This window comes from Ranitomeya variabilis, chromosome 8 (genome assembly GCF_051348905.1).
Source record: "Ranitomeya variabilis isolate aRanVar5 chromosome 8, aRanVar5.hap1, whole genome shotgun sequence".
Classification (NCBI taxonomy): Eukaryota; Metazoa; Chordata; class Amphibia; order Anura; family Dendrobatidae; genus Ranitomeya; species Ranitomeya variabilis.
Window position 1 is genome coordinate 187577143 of NC_135239.1, and position 17072 is coordinate 187594214.

Consider the following 17072-nt stretch of genomic DNA (forward strand, 5'->3'; position numbering starts at 1 on the left):
TGAGAGGTGTCTGTAATTTACATCATAGGTAGACCTCAACTATGGGAGACAAACTGAGAAAAAAAAATCCAGAAAATCACATTGTCTGTTTTTTTATCATTTTATTTGCATATTATGGTGGAAAATAAGTATTTGGTCAGAAACAAACAATCAAGATTTCTGGCTCTCACAGACCTGTAACTTCTTCTTTAAGAGTCTCCTCTTTCCTCCACTCATTACCTGTAGTAATGGCACCTGTTTAAACTTGTTATCAGTATAAAAAGACACCTGTGCACACCCTCAAACAGTCTGACTCCAAACTCCACTATGGTGAAGACCAAAGAGCTGTCAAAGGACACCAGAAACAAAATTGTAGCCCTGCACCAGGCTGGGAAGACTGAATCTGCAATAGCCAACCAGCTTGGAGTGAAGAAATCAACAGTGGGAGCAATAATTAGAAAATGGAAGACATACAAGACCACTGATAATCTCCCTCAATCTGGGGCTCCCCGCAAAATCCCACCCCGTGGGGTCAGAATGATCACAAGAACAGTGAGCAAAAATCCCAGAACCAAGCGGGGGGACCTAGTGAATGAACTGCAGAGAGCTGGGACCAATGTAACAAGGCCTACCATAAGTAACACACTACGCCACCATGGACTCAGATCCTGCAGTGCCAGACGTGTCCCACTGCTTAAGCCAGTACATGTCCGGGCCCATCTGAAGTTTGCTAGAGAGCATTTGGATGATCCAGAGGAGTTTTGGGAGAATGTCCTATGGTCTGATGAAACCAAACTGGAACTGTTTGGTAGAAACACAACTTGTCGTGTTTGGAGGAAAAAGAATACTGAGTTGCAGCCATCAAACACCATACCTACTGTAAAGCATGGTGGTGGAAACATCATGCTTTGGGGCGGTTTCTCTGCAAAGGGGCCAGGACGACTGATCCGGGCACATGAAGGAATGAATGGGGCCATGTATCGTGAGATTTTGAGTGCAAATCTCCTTCCATCAGCAAGGGCATTGAAGATGAAGCGTGGCTGGGTCTTTCAACATGACAATGATCCAAAGCACACCGCCAGGGCAACGAAGGAGTGGCTTCGTAAGAAGCATTTCAAGGTCCTGGAGTGGCCTAGCCAGTCTCCAGATCTCAACCCTATAGAAAACCTTTGGAGGGAGTTGAAAGTCCGTGTTGCCAAGCGAAAAGCCAAAAACATCACTGCTCTAGAGGAGATCTGCATGGAGGAATGGGCCAACATACCAACAACAGTGTGTGGCAACCTTGTGAAGACTTACAGAAAACGTTTGACCTCTGTCATTGCCAACAAAGGATATATTACAAAGTATTGAGATGAAATTTTGTTTCTGACCAAATACTTATTTTCCACCATAATATGCAAATAAAATGATAAAAAAACAGACAATGTGATTTTCTGGATTTTTTTTTCTCAGTTTGTCTCCCATAGTTGAGGTCTACCTATGATGTAAATTACAGACGCCTCTCATCTTTTTAAGTGGTGGAACTTGCACTATTGCTGACTGACTAAATACTTTTTTGCCCCACTGTACTGCAAAGACACGCTGGGTGACCACCTTTATTAATTCACATTGCCATAATAGGATATTTGAATGTAGACTTTCTAAAAAAAGATAATTCAGAAATATCTATCTCTAAAACATCTTCGTCTAAAACTGTAAAGATTGTTTTTATTTTGTAATATCCGAATATGGACCATGTTGACATCCAGGCCAGTTTTGGGTTTCCTGAACTCAACAGACCAGACGAGGATCAACTAACCCAAACTTAACTCATATCTGGCTATGAGGCTATTGAGAAAGACACCGTAGATTAGTGTCTGCTCCGTGCATCATGGTCCTTATTTGGACTGTGAATGTTGGACATGTGAAGCTAGCCATAAAGAGCAACTGTCAGTAGAAATAACCCTCCTAAGCCATTTATATGGGCATGTAGGTCATAGGAAGCTGAATCAAATGATACCTTGCTATCTGTGATCCGATGTCTTATTCAAGAGAAATCCACGTTTTTCTTATAAGTAAATTCCAGGCTATGTGGCGGACACTAATCTGCATGAGAATCTGCCACCAGAGCTTTGTTTAAATACAAGGGAGAGTTACCAGTGTGAGACAAGTAATTGACACAGAACAGCAAACTAGAAATTTGTCTTCCTGAAAATTTGTTTTTTTGCAGCTCTCTCAGCTCTGCTGTAATGTAACAATATTACAACACTGGCTGCCTGTAGGATGGAAGCTGAAGCTGAGAGGAACCTGCAGATGTGTTAGTTATAGCCACACAGAGCTCTGCAGTGAGATAAGGAGAGCAGAGAGCGGACATTACACATCACACTGGTAACATCCCCTTTCATGTAAAATAAGCTCTGGAGGCAGATTCCCATGCATTTCAGTGTCTGCCCCATAGCCAGGAAGAGATAATCTACATATATGAAAAACATGGATTTCTCTGGAATAAAACATCAGATTGCAGATATCAAGGTATCAATTTATTCAGCTTCCTATAACCTTTATGCCCATATAGACTGCTTAGGAGGGACGATCCTACTGACAGATTCCCTTTAAGGCTAGCTTCACTTGTCCAACATTCACAGTCCAAGTAAGGAATTGAGTTGAGCGAATATGTTCGGATTTGGTCGCCGAATATGAATTTGCCGTATTGCTATCCTATTTATGTTTGATGATCGGTTCCGAACATATTCAGCCATTCCTACTCCCATTCACTACATTGACATTTGGCGAATATTGCAAAAGCAAGATTCGATGACAATCGTAATTGGAACCAAATTTTTTAAAATTTGCTCAACTCTAGTAAGGACCACAATGCATGGACCAGCCACTAACAGATTTCCTTTAAGAGGTTGTCACATCATCTTTCTTCAAGAGTGCATCGCTTTCTTGCCCCATGGCTTCCATCTTTTTGGGGGATTACGCACTCCCAATGATTAAAAGTTTGGAAAACTGGCATGGATCAAGTATATGTTCCATATAGAACCATTGCTATATAAATTTCTTTTGGCAAGTTTATTTTTTTAATCAAGGAAGCCTTTAGAATTTCTTTTACTGCATGTTATATTAACAGTGTGCTCCCTTCATGCTCAACTGAATTATGCCACCATAAATCACAGTACCCTCTAATACCATATTGGTGGAACATTATAGGTTGGTGCCATATTTTCCATCTGAACAACATGAGTCCAATAAGATGATGTTCTTAATCTACGACAAATCTGTACAACATCCTAACGAATCCTGTTTTCCTGAGTTGTTTGGTTTGTACAAAGACTGATTTCTATTTTGCTTTCCTGCAAGCGATTTTCAAGAATGTAACAAGGGTAAACATTTCGAATACGGATCAAGAGTTTATTCAATAAGTATATGTGCAAAAGAAGAAGCGACTTCAGATACTAGAAAGCCTTTGGAAAAGGTGGATCGCCACTCAAGTTGCCACTCTGTTTATTTTCCTCCAGAAATAAAATACCTTCTTGATAAATAGGGCAATGTTAGCTAGCAAACGAGGAGAGATTGGGACTAAAGGTCACGTTCAGTATTTGATCAGGATTTTACATCAGTATTTGGAAGCCAAAACCAGGAATGGGTGATAAATCCAGAAGTGGTGATGTGTTTCTAGTCTACGTTTCCTCTGATTGTTCCTCTCCTGTTTTTGGCTTCCAAATACTGTTGTAAAATACTGACCAAATACTGAACGTGTGAACATGGCATAGCGTTAATACTGACAAACATTGGGAATGACTGGACAATAAGCATTGGCCTCCTCTTTCTAGTGATGCTGTTGCAATGGCAGTAACCAGAACCAAAATCAACCAGGAGTTTAATTTTAATATTTGCCCCCAAAAATATAATTATTGACAACATGTATTTTATTTGGTTATTCGGATCACCAACAGTACAAGAACTGGTAAAAGTCTTGCTTTTTGTCGCCTGCCCATACATTGTAGGAAACACTTGGAAACAGCGATGATGGCGCTCAAAGAGAATTTCAGTTGCTCGTAGGTGTGAAACCACAATGTTAAATTATGTTTAATGCAGCCATGCCAATAATATCGGGAGCTTCCTCTAGTGCAATGTGTAGATGATGTTTTTGGCGCTGACTAGTCGGCCTATACATGTGTGGGTGCGCTGTGTCTAAGGGCGGCATTGTTCATTGCCGAGTAAAATGTCTCTATCCAATAAGACTGGAAATGAACGCAGGTGTAAAGGGCTCTGACGAAAGGCAACCGACTCCTTAGCTATTTCATTGAATCTTTCTTTGTAAGGAAATGGTGAACTGGATGCAAGCTAATAATGACTGGAGCATTGTTTTTTGTTTAGTTTCAGAGTTCATCATATGGGACTAAATATTATAACACCTCATTAAATTGGGCAATTACGTACACAGCAATACCAAATATGTCTTTTTTATTTTACTTTTTATATATTTTTTTATATTGGTTTAAAAGTATTTTTATAGTATTTTTATTACATCGAATCTGCACTCACTTGAGCAATACTGTATTATACCGTTTTATTGAAATCTTTTGTAAAATTGACCATCTCATACGTCACATCGCAGGAAGGGATGATGGAGGCCAAAAGACAACCTCTTATTCCTTTCGCAACCACTTAGATGCCACGATCATGATTGACTAAAGCATCTAAAGCATTAAACTCATATGCCAGGTGAGTTATATATACACAGCCAGCACCCACAGGGTATGAAGCAGGCTCAGCTTCTGAGTCCGCTCTAAACATGTAGAGAGCAGATATCTTCACCAAGAATACATCATGAAACGCTTATAGCGGTCTATACAGTATAGACTTGTAGATAAGAGATATTATAAAATTGTACTCCATTGCAATAAATTATATAACGTATGCATTATCATTCCCAAGAATGATCTGACCACCCATTTACCTGCTCTGGTGTTAAACTTTGTTCCTTGTTTTCATCAGATGTCTTCCATCTCCTCCCCCTGGTTCCTCTTTCCCTAACTGGCACATTACAGATCAAAGTTCTGGGGTTCTCACTCTAGGCAAAGGTTGGATAGATGATCAATGTACAGCATGAGATCTTGTCGTGACGATGTAACTCCGGCAGAGACGGGATCATCTGCATAAAAAAAGTAGATGGGTCTTTCAACTTTTATGTACTTTAAAGTATTGTTTAAAATACAGTGGACTTGTAGATGCATAATAATCTTGTCATGGTCCTTTTATTTATGAAATCTAAAACCTCCAGGCAACCTTACTTATCGTTTGGCAAAGGTAATTTGTATTCTGAGGCACAAATTCTGTTTTCGAACCTTTAGAAGAACCATCTGTCTACTTGCTCTACTGGTTCTCATGGCGCCACTACACCATCCAAAACCTGGTGCACTACCCTTTATGCCACCCTAGCTGTTTCCATACATAGGAGACCTTTGCTCCAAGTTTATTTTCATACTTAAGTGAATGGGTGGACTGCAGTACCTAGACAGATCATCATACTCAGGGTAATTGAAGAGGTTGGCCACTACTTTTTTATTGATGGCCAATCCTTGGGATAGCCCCTAAATATCTGATCGGTGGAGCTGCAACACCCAGCACCCCCGTTGATCAACTATTACTAGTGGCCAGATGTTCTTAGATGCAGCCAGAACACATCAAAACTAAAGTGGCCACAGCCAGGTACTGGAGATACACACCTTATTAATTGAATAGGGTGTGGATCTGGAGTGCCTCGCTGTGGACACTGTAGAAATGACAGAGCTGCTCTGTTCAGACAGCATCCGAGAACTTCTGGCTGCTGCCAGTAACAGCTGATCATCGTAGGTACCAGATCTCAAACCCCACTGATCTAATATCGATGGCCTATACTAAGAATAGGCCATGAATAAAGAAAGTAGTGGCCAACCCCTTTAAGTTTGGAAAAACAGGGTTGATCTTATTACAATAAGACAGTACAGAGATCTTTCTAATGATCTTTTTAACCACTAGGCCCGCCACGACGACAAGAGGGCATCCTCTTCATTTAGAGGAAGAAGGTTTACTTATCATCATAGATGGTGATTTTGTCCTATATGAGTAGTGAGCCTATGGATTGTACTTGAACTGTAAGGGTAGTGAGACTATAGAATTTTTTTTTCCATGATATGCTGTAATGGTTGATTCACTACAAGAGTAGAAGGAGAACCTGGATGCCTTTCTTGATAAATTTAATATTGCAGGCTAGGAGTACTAGATTCTGTAATGGGACTTTGATCCAATTAACTTGTCCAATTGCCATATGTGGATTAGGGAAGTAAATTTTCACTTAATTTGGGGCATTTTGCAACTGTCTCAGTATGTTTTTGCCTTCTTCTGGATCAACACTTTAGGTTATACAGTAGGTGGTACTCCATACACTTGTCTTCTTTCAACCTTAAAACTATGAAACTTCGCAGCATGTCCTGTACAATTTGCCATAAACCTTAAACATTCCCCACTTGGACCATATACTCAACATTGGTCTCTTTCCAACCTTGAAATAGTTTTTTTTAGCGGTCATGTTTTTAGTTCCAGAAAAACCTTTCTTCACATTTAGTATTTGGTACCCCTCTCTATGAACCACAACGACGAGCCGTGGAGCATCCACGCCTACCACTAGGTGTATTCCATGGATGCCTATTCATCGGAATGAGAGCAATGTAGCATTGCATTCGACCTGTGAAACTCTATGGCTGGCAGCAACTTCCCCTGGTGGAGTGATCATTGTGAAACGACCACTGTAAACCCACATACTCGTCTAGCTCAAGCAATGCCATCACCATGTTTCCTGCTTCCTATGCAAAGTAATTATCTTCCTCTTACAACTGACCTAATCGATGAATATAAGCATTTAACCACCTGGATAGATTTTTTTTTTTTACGTCTTTATTATGAACACATTCACTAAGATGGACAAATTATATGGTAACCACTTCAGCAGAGGTAGAGCCGGAATTCCCAGCAATCTCCTAATTCTTGAGGTCAAGGACGGAGCACGACTATAATGTACAAACTGGAGGAAGCCCTAGGTGAGCCTATTGCTAAGTGTCACGCAACCTCTCGTGGCTCCAAAATGTAACAGTAACCTTTACCCCTACACATTTAAAGACTATAATTATGTAATTAAAAGCAATTATGTAATTCACAGTCCAACATTTTACTCTATAGGAGGCATGTTAGTGGCTTGGATCAATGACCTTTGAAAAGTTTTGCACGCTGAGCCCGAACAATGAACCTTTAAATTGATTTTGAAGCACAATCTGATTTCAACATCGGCACAGATTAAACAATTAAAAGTGGAACTCATGGATTGTTGAAATCCTTAGTGAGGAATGCTTGCTGTACACAGTGGCTGGCGTTTATTCATATTTCTGACACTTACAGCCCCTTAGCCCCTTTTCACATCTCTTGGGATTAAGCGCTGTATGGCACTACATCCAGGACCCTTTAGGAGACCATTATCATTACTCAACTTTTTGTAAACATAAAAAAATATATTAAAATTAAAAAATAAAATATATTAATCTTCATCCTGAAGATTGTCTACCCATAGATTTCATTTACTAGCTGCCACATAAAAAAAAAAAATGGTTGCTATAAAAAAAAATTCAAAGCAGAGGAAAAGTTTAAATAGTAACTGAACTTTATTTTTTTTCCCATAAATCAATAGTAAAAGTGAAAATATGACATTTTGTAGTATATCTTATAAGAGAATAATGACTCTTTCCACACTTATCACATTAAGTCTCAAAAACTGCTCGGATTTGTCTACATATTTGTCTGCAGCACGGGATCAAATTACAACTGCTGCTTATAGACGTCTATGGAAAGATGAGGGTGGGGACTAAAGGGAAACAAAAGGAGAAAGGCACAAGAAGAATCTGCTGAGGCTTCGTGCACAGGGGAAAGGCGCAACCAATGCAAGATACAAGTCATGCAATGGTCAGAAATAGTGTTATTCTTCATATACTCACAGGAGAACGTAATCTGGAATTTCATCTAAAACAGCGGGTGCATTTTAAGTTTCAATCCTGTTTTATGACTTTCTTGAATACAGATATTTTGCATCCTAAGAATGGACTTGATGCAGCAAACAACTTTATGATCTTAGTATCATTAACAATCATTGTCCATTGTCGATGACAGTAAAAATAATCACTTCTATCTGAGCACGTTCACTTATCACTAGAGTTGAGCAAATTTGTTCGGAATCTGTTGCCGAATCTGAATTTGCCATATTGGTACCCTATTTGTGCTGAATTTATGTTTGATGATCAGTTCCAAACATATTCGATGATTTTAACTCCCATTGATTCCAATGACGTTCGTCGAATATTGCAAAAACAATATTCGCCGCCGATCGTAATAGGAACCGAATTTTGAAAAATTTGAAAAATTCGCTCAACTCTACTTATCACTTGTCTCTTCCTACGGATCGAAAAATTCATTTGTAGAAACTGAGGTGGCCATACACAGTGGACTGTTTTGCCTCACCAGTCAACCATCTACTGTAGGTGTTCAGCTTACGTTCATTCAAAGGGTAAGAAAAATTGTCAGGTTGAATTTTTGTTTTCAAGAGGGATAAGCATTCAGAAGAAGAAGCTGCCTACTTGAATAGTGCCATCATGTTCTGCAGAACTTGGGGCTCAAAATCTAGATTCCCTATCTGTATGTCATTGGAGTGTGGGAGGAAACCGGAGAACCTGGAGGAAACCCGTGACGCAAACACGGGGAGAACATACAAACGGCTTTTGCAAATGCAACAGTGTAAACCACTGACCCACCCTTTTGCCTACTAGAAATGAGTAGATGCAACCCTGGTCGTCTCCCAGGCCATGGTTTGGGTTAGTGTCCTCTGGCCGTGGATAGGACCTACACAGATTTCCTTACCCACCCAGGCTCGCCTTATGATTAGCCGGGCTCATGAGTAGTGACAAAGTACGCTGCACAGAAAACATCACGCCAGGCCCGGGATTGAAACATCTCACCGGGGAAACAGGAAGCTCAGAAAATTCACGCAGCTCCTCTCCACGAACGGAGAGCACTGACTAGGACATTGGACTGGGATTCATGAAGTTGACAATGTCTTTAAAGAGAATCTGTCAGCAGGTTTTGATGTGTAATCTGAGAGCAGTAGGATGTATGGGCAGAGACCCTGATTCCAGCAATGTGTCACTTGGCTGCAGTTTTGATAGGTTCTCTGCTGTAGATGTAGAAGAGATCAGAATGCTGAGCTGTGTACAACCCTGCTCACACCCTAATTGGCTGCTTCCTTTGTTCATTGTCAGCAAGCTACCAATCAATGGTGGGGGCGTGGTTACACAGAGTAGCTGGACTGTCTGACATGTGATGCCTAGTCCTACAGTGATAATCTCCTTCTGATAAAACACTGATTGCATTGAAATTACAGCAAAAATACTGAATCCCTAGAATCAGGCACTCTGACCCTACATCATGCTGCTTTCAGATAAAATGGCAAAAACCTGCTGACAAATTCCCATCATAAACTAATCATTCCTCAACATTTTATTAATGAACAGAAATGGATTTAACTACTTCCATTAAAAAATGGTCATCTGTATTTCTTGTAAAAAAAAAAAAAAAAAAATGAAATAATTTAGACTAAGACATTAGGCTCAATTTCCCATAAAAGTATATATGATAATACGATATTCGTTTGCAGCTTTTTATAGAGTAACTAATAGACTGGGTCTTATCTAACACCACCTGATATTATTTGTTAATATCCATTTGGAAGTTTGTTTTATGGGATATTGGTCCGGTGTGTGCGCAGAGAGTTGGCTAATTTGTTACCCATTTACCTAATTTTACTTCCTTCTTGCTTTAGTTTCTTATATACATCCTGGTCATCAATATCAGGTATCTGACTGGAGGATAGAAATTCATTCACGTTTTCCCCCAATTTCCTTAGCATGTGATTCTCTTGGGCCTCTTAGGATGCACTTAATAAGTAACATATTATTTTGCCAAAAGAGATCCTTGAGCTGGCCTCGGGAATGTATCACAAATTAGTAACAGAGCCACAAAACCGTGATACAGTTGTTACTTCAAGTCAGAAAAAAAAAAATTGGAACATAAGGAAGAATGCATTGGAAATAGACCCCAAACATCCAATATTCATATTATTCTGTACGTAACTTACTAAGGTTTTCTGCTTTACTTTTTTAAATTGATAGCAGTATAAGGAAAGACTTGTTTTATGCAGGATGAGTTGACACCATTCATTTCACCGAATAATATAATGATTTATAATAATGTAATAAATAATATATTAATAATGTATTGAAAGTTAATATAATCTATATCAGATAACATACAAGAATAAAATTATATAATATATACAGCTCTGACAAAAATTAAGAGACCACTGCAAAATGTTCGGTTTGTCTGATTTTTCTCTTTATAGGTATATTTTTGATTAAAATGTAAATTGTTCTTTTGTTCTATAAACTTCTGACAACGTCTCCGAAGTTCCAAGAAATAAATGTTGTATTTTATTTCTGAAAAAGAAAAGTGGTCAAAATAAAAAAACACCAAAAAACAGTGCATTCCGACCTCAAATAATGCAAAGAAAACGCGTTCATAATCATTTAGAAACAACAATACTAATGTTTAACTCAGGAAGAATTCAGAAATCAATATTTTGTGGAATAACCATGATTTTTAATCTCAGCTTTCATGCGTCTTGGCATGCTTTCCACCAGTCTTTCACACTGCTTCTGGCGCAAAAATGTAAGCAGTTTTTCTTTGATGACTTTTGACTATCCGTCATCCTCTTGATTACATTCCAGAGGTTTTCAATGGGGTTCAGGTCTGGAGATTGGGCTGCCCAGGGCAGGGTTTTGATGCGGTGGTCTCTTAATTTTTGCCAGAGCTGTGTATATATATATATATATATATATATATATATATATATATATATATATATATATATATAATCGATGGTAGCCCGTTTCTAACGCATCGGGTATTCTAGAATATGTATGTAGTTTATTTATGAAGATTTTAGAATAATACTGTACATTGAAAACACAGGATTCGGCCGGCCGCGACCAATTAGCGAAGCGTGGTTCAAATCCCGCGGCAATTCGCGGCCGGACTGCGCCTGTCACTGATTGTTCGCGGCCGGCCACGTAGTATATAGCACAGCCACGTAGTATATAACAGCCCACGTAGTAAATAGCACAGCCATGTAGTATATAGCACAGCCATGTAGTATATTGCACAGCCATGTAGTATATTGCACAGCCACGTAGTATATAGCACAGCTCACGGAGTATATAGCACAGCCCACGGAGTATATAGCACAGCCACGTAGTATATAACACAGCCCACGGAGTATATAGCACAGCCACGTAGTATATAGCACAGCCCATGGAGTGTATAACAGCCCACATAGCATATAACACAGCCACATAGTTTGTAACAGCCCACGCACGCAGTATATAACACAGCCCACATAGTTTTTAACACAGGCAACGTAATTTTTAACACAGGCCACGTAGTGTATAACACAGGCCACGTAGTGTATAACACAGGCCACGTAGTGTATAACACAGGCCACGTAGTATATTGCACAGCACACGTAGTATATTGCACAGCCCACGTAGTATATTGCACAGCCCACGCAGTATATTGCACAGCCCACGCAGTATATTGCACAGCCCACGTAGTACATTGTACAGCCCACAGCCCACCTCCATGCTTGACAGTGGGGATGGTGTTCTTTATGTCATAAGCAGCAATTCTCTTCCTCCAAAAATGGCGAGTTGAGTTGATGCCAAATACCTCAATTTTTGTCTCATCTGACCACAGCACCTCCCAATCACTCACAGAATCATCCAGGTGTTCATTGGCAATCATCACACGGGCCTGCACATGTGCCTTCTTGAGCAGGGGGACCTTGCGGGCACTGCAGGATTTTAAACCTTTAGGCCATGTGCACACGCTGCGGATTCTATTGTGGAATTTTCCACAACGGATTTGATAAATCCGCAGTGAAAAACCGCTGCCGTTTTTACTGCGGATTTATCGCGGTTTTTTTTGCGGTTTCCTCTGCTGGTTTTCAACTGCAGATTTCTATTGGAGCAGGTGTAAACCCGCAGCGGATTCCGCACAAAGAATTGACATGCTGCAGAAAATAAACCGCTGCGTTTCCGCGCATTTTTTTCCGCAGCATGTGCATTGCGGATTTGGTTTCCCATAGGTTTACATTGTACTGTAAACTCATGGGAAACCGCTGCGGACCCGCAGCTGCGGATCCGCACCAAAATCCGCATTGTGTTCACATACCCTTACAGCGCAATGTGTTACCAATGGTTTTCTTAGTGACTGTGATCCCAGCTGCCTTGAGATCATTAACAAGTCCCCCCCCCCCCCGTGTAGTTTAAGGCTGAGCTCTCTGCTTCCTCATGATCAAGGATACCCCACGAGTAGTGTTGAGCATTCCGATGCTGCAAGTATCGGGTATCGGCCGATACTTGCTGTATCGGAATTCCGATACCGGGATTCCGATACTCTTGTGGTATCGGATATCGGGTATCGCAACAACATTAATGTTAAAATGTGTAAAAGAGAGAATTAAAATAAAAAATATCGCTATACTCACCTCTCCGACGCAGCCGGGACTTCAGCGAGGGAACCGGCAGCGTTGTTTGTTTAAAATTCGCGCTATTACTTGGTTACGTGAATTCCCGGCTTGTGATTGGTCAGGTCGGCCATGTTGCCGGGACGCGGACCAATCACAGCAAGCCGTGACGAAATTACGTCACGGCTTGCTGTGATTGGTCCGCGTCCCGGCAATATGGCCGCCCTGACCAATCACAAGCCGTGACGTCACGGGAGGCTGGACACGCGCCCATTTTAAAATGAGCGCGTCCAGCCTCCCGGCTTGTGATTGGTTGACCGCGGCGCAACCAATCACAAGCCGTGACGTCACGGGAGGCTGGACACGCGCCCATTTTAAAATGAGCGCGTCCAGCCTCCCGGCTTGTGATTGGTTGACCGCGGCGCAACCAATCACAAGCCGTGACGTCACGGGAGGCTGGACACGCGCCCATTTTAAAATGAGCGCGTGTCCAGCCTCCCGTGACGTCACGGCTTGTGATTGGTCAGGGCGGCCATATTGCCGGGACGCGGACCAATCACAGCAAGCCGTGACGTAATTTCGTCACGGCTTGCTGTGATTGGTCCGCGTCCCGGCAACATGGCCGACCTGACCAATCACAAGCCGGGAATTCACGTAACCAAGTAATAGCGCGAATTTTAAACAAACAACGCTGCCGGTTCCCTCGCTGAAGTCCCGGCTGCGTCGGACAGGTGAGTATAGCGATATTTTTTATTTTAATTCTTTCTTTTACACATTTATATGGTTCCCAGGGCCTGAAGGAGAGTTTCCTCTCCTTCAGACCCTGAGAACCATCAGGAATACCATCCGATACTTGAGTCCCATTGACTTGTATTGGTATCGGGTATCGGTATCGGATTAGATCCGATACTTTGCCGGTATCGGCCGATACTTTCCGATACCGATACTTTCAAGTATCGGACGGTATCGCTCAACACTACCCACGAGGTGAGATTTTGCATGGTGCCCCAGATTGATGTCAATTGACAGTCATTTTGTATTTCTTTCATTTTCTTACTATTGCACCAACAGTTGTCTCCTTCTCACCCAGTGTCTTACTTATGGTTTTGTAGCCTATTCCAGCTTTGTGCAGGTCTGTGATCTTGTCCCTGACATCTTTAGAAAGCTCTTTGGTCTTGCCCATGTTGTACAGGTTATCTTGCCCATGGTGTACAGGTTAGAGTCTGACTGATTAATTAATATGTTAATATAATAATATATTGTACATATTATGTAATAATATTGTTATAATTTACCATATAATGTAAAGAATTCCAAGTGCAGTAAATGGTGAAAAAATGCAATTCTGCCTTAGTTTTTAGAGTTTTGTATTTAAGGTATACATTATATAGTAAAAATAATTTGGCAAAGTTGTAAAAAAAAATAAAAAATTTGTGAAAGCAAAAATTTTGTTAGTTGCCATTTTCTGAGTCTCATATCTCTATCTGTTTATGTAGCTGTATGAGGGCTAGTTTTTAGTGTGGTGAGTTGACATTTTTATTTGAAATATTTTATAGCACATGCAACGTTTTTATTGGATTTTTTTAGATAGTTGTAAAACAAAAAGCTCTCAATTCTACTATTTTTAAAAAACTTTACGCCATATACTGTGCAGTTTCTTTTTTTTATTGATAAATTGGACAGCTTTTAAACTAAATATTTTTTTATTTTTTTATTTGTACATGTTTAATAGCAGCATAAGGGAAGCAATTATATATATTTTTTTATAATTTTCTTTTGTTTTTTTATACTTTTTAATAACTTTTTTTCCATTATTGCTCTTAGTTATTTTGGTGGACTTGAGCCTGTGATCATTTGAGCACGTATTCTATATACTGCACTACCAACGTCTGATAAACGTCGGGAAGAGGTTAAAATTTTTATAAAATGGGTTGCCCAGGCTTACGAAAAAACACATTTTTTCCTAAACAGTGCATCTTTTGTCCATGGGCTGTGAGTGATATTCCTCTAAAGCCCAATTCACTTTAATTGAGACAGCTTGCGATACCAGACTTGGCCTTTCAATAAGGGTGGTGCCTTTTCTGGAGATTAAAAAAAAAACACCCCATTAATAATGATCCACTACATTGTTGCAACAATATTGTTACATCTCTACATCTGGTCTCCCATACCCAGCCACCTCCTCATTCACACCTGATTGCCCTTAACTGGGGATATATTCACATGCAGGCGTCTGCTACAGACACAGTCTACTGCATTCATCTTTTAACTTCCATCTTTTAAATTACATCTTTTTAATAACATTGAATTAGACTGAATTGGACTGGAATTGACTGGAAGGTAACAGAATACCAAACCTCTACAATGTTTCGGTTTCTTTTCTCTTTTACTCCCATATTACTTTCCTCTAACAATCTCCTGCAATCCCTCAACCTGGTAAAAAACTAGTCATTTTTCCCTAAATACTCCCCAGCCCATCTCACTACCTCCTCAGAACTGTTCCTCCACATGCAATCCTTTTTCTCCAGACACACACGGCCACATCATGTCCTATCCTGCTCCCACCTTCTAACGCTCTGTGTGCTACTGTTCATTGCTGGTGACGTATCCCCAAATCCCGGCCCTCCCCAACACATCCCCACACTCATTTCTAACCCCCTGCCACAATCCTCTGCACGTTTTCCCAACCATGACAACCTCATACCCATTCATCCAGCCCCCATTCCCCCAGTCCCCTTACCTGGAGCACTATGGAACGCACGCTCCGTCTGCAACAAACTGCCATTTATCCATGGCCTCGTCATCACCAACAAACTCTCCTTCCCCGGCATCTCTGAAACCTGGCTCACCCCCTCTGACTTGGCCTCTCCAGCTGTGCTTTCCTATGGCGGATTCCACCTCTCACACACCCCTCGCTCCACCAACAAACATGGTGGAGGAATTGGCTTGCTCCTGTCTGACAACTGCTCCTTCACTCCAATCCCGCTACCACCCTCCACTACTCCCCCTCCAACCTCCAGCTGGCTGTCATCTACCGATCCCCAGAACTAGCCATCTCCACCTTTCTTGACCACTTCACCACCTGGCTACTTCATTTTCTCTATGCTGACATCCCCACTATCAAAATGGGTGATTTCAATATCCCCATTGACACTTCCACCTCAGCTGCCTCTAAACTTTTATCACTGACTGCCTACTTTGGCCTCACTCAATGGTCCTCTGAGGCCACTCACAAAGATGGCCAAATGCTGAACCTCATCTTCCCCCGCCTCTGCTCCCTTACTCAACCCCTTAACACACCCCTCCCCCTGTCTGACCAAAACCTACTGACATTCTCTTCCCTCTCCTCTCCTAGTGTGTAACCCCCACTCCACAAACTCACTCACCCTCAAAGAAATCTCAAACATCTCAACTTACAATCACTCTGAGTCCCTTCTCCCTCTTAGGCCATGTGCACACGTCCGGATTTCTTGCAGAAATTTCCTGAAGAAAACCGGAAATTTTCTGCAAGAAATCCGCATTTTTTTGTGGTTTTTTTCCGTTTTTTTCGCGGGTTTTTTTAGCATTCTGCAAGCGTAATTAGCTTGCAGAATGCTAAAGTTTTCCAAGCGATCTGTAGCATTGCTTGGAAAACTGACTGACAAGTTGGTCACACTTGTCAAACATACTGTTTGACAAGTGTGACCAACTTTTTACTATAGATGCTGCTTAAGCAGCATCTATAGTAAAAGATAGAATGTTTAAAAATAATTAAAAAAAATTAAAAAATGGTTATACTCACCCTCTGCAGACAGCCAATCTCCTCAGCGGCGTCCGTTCCTATAGATGCCGGTGTGGTTCAGGACCTTCGATGACGTCGCGGCTTGTGATTGGTCGCGTGAGTCACATGAGCGGTCACGCGACCAATCACAAGACAGCGACGTCATCGCAGGTCCTGAACCACACCATCTATAGGAACGGAAGAGAGAGCATGCATCGGAGAGGCGGGAACACTTCGGGGGCCATCAGAGGGTGAGTATATCACTATTTTTTATTTTAATTCTTTTTTTTTTTTTTACCAATTATATGGTGCCCAGTCTGTGGAGAGTCTCCTCTCCTCCACCCTGGGTACCAACCGCACATAATCTGCTTACTTCCCGCATGGTGGGCATAGCCCCGTGCGGGAAGTAAGCAGATCAATGCACTCCTAGGTGTGCGGAATCCTCGCAATTCCGCATTTTTAATGAACATGTTGCTTTTTTTTTCCGCGATGCGATTTTTTTGCGGAAAAAAATGCAACATTTGCACAAAAAATGCGGAATACCCTGTAAATAATAGGAGGCATATGTAAGCGTTTTTTTTGCGTTTTTATCACGTTTTTATAGCGAAAAAACGCGAAAAATCCTGAACGTGTGCACATGGCCTTACAGACATAGCCTCCCTTCATGACACAGATGCTGCTGCCACTTAT

At 41.1% G+C, this 17072-nt stretch overlaps 1 protein-coding gene across 3 annotated transcripts in view; it reads right to left on the reverse strand.

Annotated features, from left to right (window-relative positions):
• ERC2 (ELKS/RAB6-interacting/CAST family member 2) overlaps positions 1-17072 on the reverse strand; it is a 1115226-nt gene that overhangs the window by 125481 nt on the left and 972673 nt on the right. For all 3 annotated transcript variants that reach the window (XM_077278496.1, XM_077278495.1, XM_077278494.1), the window contains one exon: positions 4925-5119. The gene's annotated coding sequence lies outside the window, so the exon portion shown is untranslated. The remainder of the gene's footprint in view (positions 1-4924; positions 5120-17072) is intronic.